This window comes from Haliotis rufescens, unplaced genomic scaffold, assembly GCF_023055435.1.
Source record: "Haliotis rufescens isolate VD_foot unplaced genomic scaffold, xgHalRufe1.0.p SCAF_13, whole genome shotgun sequence".
In the NCBI taxonomy this organism is placed as follows: Eukaryota; Metazoa; Mollusca; class Gastropoda; order Lepetellida; family Haliotidae; genus Haliotis; species Haliotis rufescens.
In genome coordinates, this window is record NW_025963813.1 from 19,074,022 (window position 1) to 19,082,710 (window position 8,689).

Genomic DNA, 8,689 nt, shown 5'->3' on the forward strand with positions numbered 1-8,689 from the left:
TCACTGCCACCACTGTCGCGGAAGCCGTGTTCCGTATGTGGCAGTCCAGATCTGTCACTGCAGATGAGATGAGTGATATTGTTGTCTGAAACATAGCTCTCAACATGTGTTGCTTGAAAGCATCTTCTTGTGGGAATTTTGTAGCTGTCTTGTCAGTGTTGGAAGCATGGACACAGCCTTGGTCATCCAGGGTGTTCAAAAGTATAGCAGGAGGACGAGTTTAGGGACACTTCTAGGGGGTTCAATCCAAATTGACAAGTTCTTCAACATTTCAACATGTGTCAGCAATATTGAGAAAGCTGAATTTATAACCAGACATCACCATAAGAATATCACGTTTCACAATGTTCTAGATCCAGAGAATACCCAGTCTTGATTATCTAAAAAAATTCGTAATTGTTTTGTTGTTCTGAGTGGTTGTTGTCAGCACAATGCTAAACAATGCATGTGGAATCCCGTTAACGGACATGTTTTTATACCCATCCTTTGGTAGTGAAATGTGTGGGGTTTGCATAAAGTCATTTTTTGCATGGTATGCATTCTTTTCTGTAGCAGTTGCATTTTTGTGACTTGATGCCATACATGTACTACAATATTGCAAACAAAACTTTACTTGTTTGAAAAATACACTAAAATATTGGAGTCACAGGAACATTTGTTGTTGAGTATATATTGAATTGTAATTTGGCTCTTGTCACAAATCAAAAGTAGAACTAAGGATACACAGCACACATTATTACAAACGAAAAAGAAAAATACTTTAGGTTGATTACATTTATTACAGTCAACAATATTCACATCCGGTTAAGTCAGCATAGTTCACAAAATCAGGTGTCCCATTCAAAAGTCAGTGATGGATGTACCAATTTAGGGATCGCGAGTAGGAGCAATCACACTAAGGCCTGAAAACATGAAAAATGACTAACTACTAGGTGACAACTATCATGTATTTTCAATACATCAAACCAAATCAAGTGTGTGAGGAATCAACAATTCTGGCTTGGCCAGAGGCTAGCCCAATGACAAAAGAATTAGTTTCCTTTTAATAAAAAATATCATATCCCTACCTTTAAAAAAATGAGATTGAATGTAAGACATTGCTCATTTCGATATATAGTTAACATTTTAAAATGTCAGATTCTGTCAGCATTGATATTCAAAACATAAATACCGAGCACTAAGAACAGGAACTGAACCTAATGATTTGAACAAAATATGATTTCAACATAAATAAAAACATTCATGCAAAGGTTCAGCTCCCTCGGCCAAATATGTTTTTGAGAAAATGTACGATCACCTTTGGTGAGAACAAGCACTTCACTGATCTAATATTAGGTTTCTGAGGAGATTAAGTTTACAATGTGATGACATGCATTTGAGAGAATTTAGGAGCATGGGGAAAATATAAATGGAAATAAAGTTTCAAAACATAAAATATCCTGAAAAACGGAACCTCTGTCTCCAGCACTACTTGCTACACACATATCAAATTTCATTACATTTTATAACAGAAAGGGCTGAATAATAGTCATAAGAAGTCCCACTACTAACTACACATAAACCAAATTTCATTCTTTTTTTTTAAATGGCCCTAAACAGATTTTTCAATACGTGTGCCCTGGTGCTTATATTGAAAATCGGATTCGAACCTCTTGAACAAAATGGGGTGAGAGCAATACTTAGAATGTGAAGTTCCAGCTTAGCTGTCACGTGGTTTCTGAGGAGAAGATGATTACGACAGGCGACGAACGATGGACGCCAACCGATCACGCTTAAGCTCACTTGACTTTCAGTTAGGTGAGCTAAAGTCATATGCTACATGTAAATTTAATCAGTAATCCCTTGTAAACAAACAATCATTGCATTCCCACCTTGATAGTCGACCAAGAAAGTTGAGTCTATCTGGCCTCCATATTCCACTCAGAGTTAACACTGGTTCAAACACGTAGAATACATCCGGGTGCTGATCAAACATCCCCCCTGTGAGAGTCGATCCACTTCGCATGTACGTAAGTATTATAAGGTTTGTCCGGGGAATTTGGCCATTCCAACTGTGTAGCTTTCGAAATGTATCCATCCAAGACTCTGGGCTAGTTTCTGAAATTGTTGGAGAAAGTGCGCGATATAGTATTGCGTAAGATGTGACTGAAGCCAGATTTAAGATGTTCCCAAATCTTCTCAAATGGGGCAACTGCCGTTGTTCCAAATGACACATACGAATATGAAGTAAATATTTGTATTATATACTTCAGTGAGAAAGACTGAGTTTTCTAAAGTTGAAGGAATGAGTAGTATTTCATCCAAATGGTGACGGGACACAATTATACCTTAATAACACCGTTTGTTTAGACTATAAAATGCTGCCATAGGAGGAGAGTACAATAACTAGATTAACACATATTTTATTTAAAAGTAATTTGAGAGCATGTATTTGAATAAACTATCTCTTACAAGGCTATAGATCGCCAGCAACTGAAGCTATATCACCATACGAGGGACCATGGGAACTTACTGTACTTTTGCAACGTTAATGGATGAAACATTCAAAAAGGTTATCTCTTGTGATTGAAATATTCAACACAGTCAAGCAGGACGTGTAATTTATTTGTACCTACTTGGGTGTCCCACTTCTTTTGCATTTGATTTCTGATGTAATATCTAATCGCCGATTTTATATCGCTGTATGGCATGACAAGTGGTATCACAGATTTGTTGAGTGCTGCTTTTGTTGCAGCATCAGCCATTGCGTTCCCCATGAATTCCAACATGGCTGGGTAACCAACAAAAAACAAAAAACAATGTGACCAGTAGCAAGATCATTATACAGTTCAATAACTCCAATAAAAAGTGCATGTTTGCAACATTGATTTTGTATTGCCCGAAAACGATAAAGAGGGTCCGAAAATTTAATAAATTTGTTCATGTTTTGATATTGCTGTTGATACGATCTTTTATTCGGCTGTACAAATGGATCAATTATCTGGTAATGTTGATGAAAGATGAGTTCTGGAGCTAATGGCAGTGGCACAGGTAACTGCGTTACCATCCTTGGATCCATTTGTAACATAAGTATAATCAACAACAAAAGTTCCTGTGACACCAATAATTAGTGTATTTTGTCAAACAAGTAAAGTTTGTTTTTCAATATTGTAGTACATGTATGGAATCAAGTCACAAAAACGCAACTGCTACAGAAAAGAATGCATACCATGCAAAAATTGACTTTAATGCAAGCCACTCAGAATAGCAACAAAAATTACGCAATTATTCAACCTTACGAAATGCCACGCCTGTCCGAAAATGAGAGTCTGCGAGCCATTGGTATGCTTGAAGCAGGATCGAGTCAACGTGATGTAAGAAGACAATTTAACGTCCACAGAACTACCATTTGGTGTTTATGGCAACATAGGCAAGAGACGAATGCAGTCAGAGACCATCCTCGGAGTGGCAGGCCACGCGTAGCCAATATTCAACAAGACAACTGGATTCGAACAACACACCTACGAAATCGATTCCAGCCAGCTACAGTGACTGCAAAGAAGCATCCCTGGCCTTCGACGAATATCTTCACAAACCGCACGTCGTCGCCTCAGATGGGCAGGGACTGTGACCAGAAGACCCGCCAGACGTCCCATTTTGACAGGAAACCACCGTCAACGCTGGACGGCCATGCAGTGGGGACAAGTTCTATTTACTGACGAGTCTCGTTTTCACCTCAGCCACAGCGATGGACGGATTCGAGTGTACTGACATCGAGGTGATGTCATTGTGTCATGGAAGAAGATCGGTTCTGGGGCGGCAGCGTTATGGTATGGGGTGGGATTACAGCAATACAGAGGACCCGTTTGATAGTGGTAGAGGGAAATCTCAATTGACAGCGCTACCGCGACGAGATCATCGACCCTGTTCTATCGTTTTTGCGTCGTCATGGCCTAGGCATTACCTTTCAACATGACAACGCCCGGCCTCATATTGCTCGACTTGTTCAGGATTCCCTTCAACAAAACAACGTGAATGTCTTCCCCTCGCTCCCCTAATCTCCTACTTTTTATGAAATCACGCATTTTCTGAAGTCAGTATGGCATATTAAACTGTAAATTAGGAGTCTTATCTGTCGCAAACCGAAACTGTTTCAGATTTGGTAAAAACTTTGCATTAAATCTTATTCAATGTCACAGTACCTTTTGTTTTTCAGTATATAATATGTGTTTCTTAATCTATTATTTGCTAAATAAGTTGATTTGTTTCTTTAATTTAGTTAATGTTTGATTATTTTAGCAGCAGAAATATCAAATTGTATTCTTATTCCAAGGTGGAATAAGGGATGACCTTTTACTGTAGATTTATTAAAATAAATATGTTTAAAAACACAGTCATAATATTTATCATATTATGCTGGATTGGACTTAGTAGAAAGTATTTAGTATTTAGAAATATCTTGCAAAAATAATTTAACACAACGTTGTTTCAAGGGTGGCTCATCAGTCTCCACATAAAAACTTGGAATCGACGGATTCGGAAGGCTCCAATGCAAAGCCTCAGTCCTTGGTGATGAATAGAATCTAATAATTTGAAATTGCTTTCACAAGCCCCACCATATTATGATTCAGCCGTAATGAAGTTTACAACGGGTCAGTGCTCTGTACAGTTGGAGAAGGGTTTTCTGGGGGGGGAAAATCAAATTTTCTTGATTTAAATAAAACTGTTTTCTCTCCCCCTACCTATCCCCCTACCCCCTGATCAGGACACAGGCATGGGCGTTCGTGAATTATTTTTGTAACGTAACTTTGCCACGATTGGCAGTTTATGTTGTTTAAATGGACGTCATGCTTTAGCATTTGGTTTTACATTCGTCAGTTATTACATTCGTCAGAAAATAATTGTACAGGGTCAGTAATCCCCCAAAAACATACCAGGCGCTAATTTATTGATGCATGTATTCAAAAGTAATACCACTTCGTCTCTTTATTTCCATCTTGTTGAAGGGGGAACATCTAAAGGAGTCACGGGTTTAAGGTTGTAGGAAAATGGTCATTTCCGCAGAGATCCTCGTGGACGGGCCATTCAAATTCGTTCAGTAAATCTGAATCGGTAAATGATATATCAATGGCAAAGTAAGTACTTAATATGTATTCAAGCCATCATCATATCTACCAGTATATAAGTCGTTCGAAAATATATCTTACCAAAGCTGTATATTGTGTAAAATTCGCCGTATTTTAGCCAAGTTCAGATGTGGAATTTTACCATGGTTTGTTGAGCCAGGCAGATATTCCAAGCCTCCTATACCACTATCGGAGAGTTTATGTAAATAATGCAATTTGGTGGAAGATGAATGTCATATTTTACTACAAGCTTTAATTCAATATGGGACTGAAGAAAGGGCAAAAGTGAATAAATAAGTGTTGGTTGGAACGATTTTTAATTTTTCAACTTTTCGGGTAAATTATTTAACAGATTGAACGCCTTGATTCTTTATTTTTGGCGCAATTTCCTCCTCTGACATGTCCGCCAAGGAACGAATCTCCTCACAAACAACGTCACGAGAAGGGTTCAGTGTTCTGTGCTAGGAAAACAACAATCTCAATTTTGGCAAATGGATTGATTGATAATAGACTTTGTCTCCAGGCACATTCAGTCAGAAGAGATCCAGAACTTCTTTAAAATATCCTTGTATTGCTTTGGAAAGATATTTTAATTGACTGGTTGATCTGAAGCTTCGTGTATAAGAAATCGAGCCCAGGAATCAAGATTTGTGTCAGCCTCATCAATGAACTTGTATATAAATGACTTCTTTTCTAACCAGAGTAATTGTGAGCCATGATGAAAAAATGTATTCTGCATCCCCGCTCCCCTCCCACAATGGAATATAAAAAAAGGTGATGTTTATAGCACCGGATCTCTAACATGCAAACTCCAGGGATACAGGGGTGGTAAACTCCAGTATATACAACATGAAAAATAGCTCTATGTATCCACTCAAATAAAATGCCAGGCTGGTTCTGACTATGACAAGAAATTGGAGACCTACAGAACTCAGAGGTCGACATCACCAGATTGGCCCATGAACCACCGCCTTCTGGCAAATGTATATTATGTAATTTCCATTAAGAACATGCATACCAAACATTCAAATAATGCAAAATAATTTCAGCAGGGCATAGCGTGACCAGACAATTGATAGAATCCCACTAATTCTACCACCCGTCTAGTTGAAGGGGAGCACAATATCCTCCCATTTGCTTCAACCTCACCGTCAGGCACGCCTAGCTTGGTGTAGACAGCAGCAGATGATCGTGCAAGGGTCTCCAGGCGTCCAGTGAACGTTTAAGCTACGCTTGCATTAGTCATTTGATGGAAGTGAAATACTCACAACTCATCATTGTTCATGGCAATAGAAAGGCCGTACGTTACCGTGACGACCTCGTTCCCGATCATCTTCAAACCGATTTAATCCTGCATATGACTGCGTTTTTCATCCCCTATATGAGGAACTTTATCAGAGGAAATCATCTCTTATTCCCCCTCTTAGAATAAGAATAAAACCTGCCATTTCTGCTGCATCTCTAAACCTTGATAATACTTCTCCTTATCTTCTTTTATCTTCGCCTCCTTGGCAACAGATAAAGCCAGAGGTAGACCTGACTTTAACAACACTAAAAAAAATCACAAACCAATTCACTAATTTATAAACAAGAATACAACCAACCACGAGATAAATATGACACATACAAATCTATATTTAGTTATGGATCTGAGGATGGTAACACAGTTGCTAGCACTACAATCATTGGACCTAGAACTATCTCGTCCAGGTTACCACCTGACAGTTCCGTTTTCAACGCAGAATCAAATGCCATCTTAACATCTCTTAAATAAATATATTCAAAATCAATCTAAGCATAAGGAGTTCATCATATTTTCCGACTCTCTTTCGTGTCGTCAGGCTATCAATAATTTGTCATGAAGGCATCCACTTTTAATCGTTTGTTTGTTATTTAACGCCGCACTCAGCAATATTCCAGCTATATGACGGCGGTCTGTAAATGATCGAGTCCAGACAATCCTGTGATTGATATCATGACCATCGATCCATGCAATTGGGATCGATGACATGCATCAACCAAGTCAGCGAGCAAGACCACCGGATCCCGTTGGTCGCCTTTTGCGACAAGCATAGTCCCCTTTTACGGCACGCATGGGTTGCTGAAGACCTATTCTACCCAAGAATCTTCACGGGTCACTTTTAATCGACGTTGTTGAATTATATAATGATCTTGCTACTGTTGTTAAATTTTATAATGATCTTGCTACTGGCCAATACGACATCGTTTTCTGTGGGTTACCCAGCCATGTTGGAATAACTGGTAATACAATGGCTGATGAAGCTGCAAAAGCAGTGCTCAACAAATCGGTGACACCACTTCTACTTCCATACAGTGATATTAAACCTGTCATTAGATCTTACATCAACAATCTTATGCAAAAGAAGTGGGACACCCAAGTAGGTATCAATAAATTACATGAAATGAAACAAACTATCGGTTACACCCACTTGGGTTGTTAGTCCAGATTTAAAGAGGTCGTAATGCGGCGATGTCGTATTGGCAACAGCAGATATACACATGAACATTTATTGAAAGGTGAGGATCCTCCATTTTGTATCCCTTGTGATGAGACAATCACGGTCAAGCATGTCCTGCTTGACTGTGTTGATTGTGCCATCACAAGGGATAAATATTTCAAATCTTCATCTGTCAAGGATCTTTTTAATAATATTTGTTCTCTTTTAATCATTGTTTTTTTTAAAGAAATATAATTGTTGGAACATTTTTTATTAATCTGTTTTGTACAATAAATAAATGTTGTTTTAAATTTTGTATATTAAATAAGCAACTGAGATTGTCAGTGGCTGTTTCCTCGAAGGGGGGTTAAAGCACTGTAAAATTATTGTACCCCAGAGAGGGTACGTAAGTTCCATATCACTCAAAGTATATTTAGGCCTACCACGATTTTAATCGTAGTATATTTGTTAGTTTTAATTAATGGCTGAACGTGCATACATTCGCCAGCGACTGAAGGGATGGTGTAAACCCTGCTGGGGTCCATGTAGGTAGCAAAGGTACTATAAGTCCCCTTGGTCCCCAGTGTGGTAATCAGTTGCTATGTGATTTTAAGCCCGTTTTTACAATGTATTGTTCTGTTCAGTAATAGCTTTTATGGTCACATACTAGTTTTAAAAATAGACATATGTGATAAGGCTAGTAATTGTACTGTCCATTGCTGACAGGTTTTTATATAGAATAAATTAATCTTTTCTAAATGTATTAATTGTTTTAGTCAGGATATGGCTGATGTGACTTTAAATATTGACTCACTCAGGTGAGTATCCAGTTAGATTATATATAGTTAAATGGGGTTTCACAGTTTTTCATTAAAATAAAATATAATTAATTACAATATTATTTATTTTATTCTATCTAATCCATGTGCATTGTTAACATTCCCCTTCTGGCATAAGTTAAATTGTATTACTTATATTATTGTGTATGAACTCGTAGTGGCTGGACATCTAATAATCACGCAAGGATACAAAATCAAAGATTTAATTTCGCAAAATCAAGAATTAACCTGCTTGAACAACAGTGGGCAAACGGCGCAAACACAGCCTGGTTTCAGCGATATGAGT